A 922-nucleotide genomic window follows, 5' to 3' on the forward strand; every position below is an offset into this window, starting at 1 on the left:
ATAACGCCCCCACGGCTGAAAGGGTGAGCATGTTTGGTGTGACGGGGATTCGAACCCGCGACCCTCCAATTGCGAGTCGAGCGCCCTAACCACCTGGCCATGCCGGGCCGTGTATTTACCAAATTATTCTGTCAAAGTTTTACACTTTTAACTAAATAAAGAATAATACAAGTTGATAAGTCTTAACCAACAACTGTAGTCTGATCAGTTGCATATGTCATTTGATATTTAAGACTACAAATCCCCACAGACACACACAAATGAAGGCACATTTTTATATGAATAAAGAATAAGTTTTCTAATACTCAGATACTTATGACATCTATTACAGTCTAAATAACATTCTCCATTAAAAAACAACATAAGGAATGTATTAAAAAGTAAGCAAAACATATTTAATGCTTCTGTCCAATAAATATAACATGAATCTTTTTATTCATAGCCCACTGTATTATTTCAAAATAGGCTTTGTTCTGTACGCTGCAGGGAATCAAACCCCAGATTTTAGCATTGTAAATCCACGATTTTCATAGAAGGCGACAAAGACATCTCTCATTATTCACAGTCTTGTAACCATTCATCCTCTCTCTACTGTTTCCTCACACAAAACTGTTTATCCTCTCTATACTGTTGTCTCCTCACACAAAAACCTTCATCCTCTCTACACTGTTGTTTCCTCACACAAAACTGTTTATCCTCTCTATACTGTTGTTTTCTCACACAAAAACCTTCATCCTCTCTACACTGTTGTCTCCTCACACAAAACTGTTTATTCTCTCTATACTGTTGTCTCCTCACACAAAAACCTTCATCCTCTCTACACTGTTGTTTCCTCACACAAAACTGTTTATCCTCTCTATACTGTTGTTTCCTCACACAAAACTGTTTATCCTCTCTATACTGTTGTTTCCTCACACAAAAA

General features: G+C 37.0%; 1 protein-coding gene across 5 annotated transcripts in view; it reads right to left on the minus strand.

Annotated features, from left to right (window-relative positions):
- The window catches only part of LOC106466252 (ADP-ribosylation factor GTPase-activating protein 1-like), a 29,850-nt gene that overhangs the window by 19,236 nt on the left and 9,692 nt on the right, over positions 1-922 (minus strand). The gene's annotated exons all lie outside the window — the stretch shown is intronic.

This window comes from Limulus polyphemus, unplaced genomic scaffold (assembly GCF_000517525.1).
Source record: "Limulus polyphemus unplaced genomic scaffold, Limulus_polyphemus-2.1.2 Scaffold2207, whole genome shotgun sequence".
Classification (NCBI taxonomy): domain Eukaryota; kingdom Metazoa; phylum Arthropoda; class Merostomata; order Xiphosura; family Limulidae; genus Limulus; species Limulus polyphemus.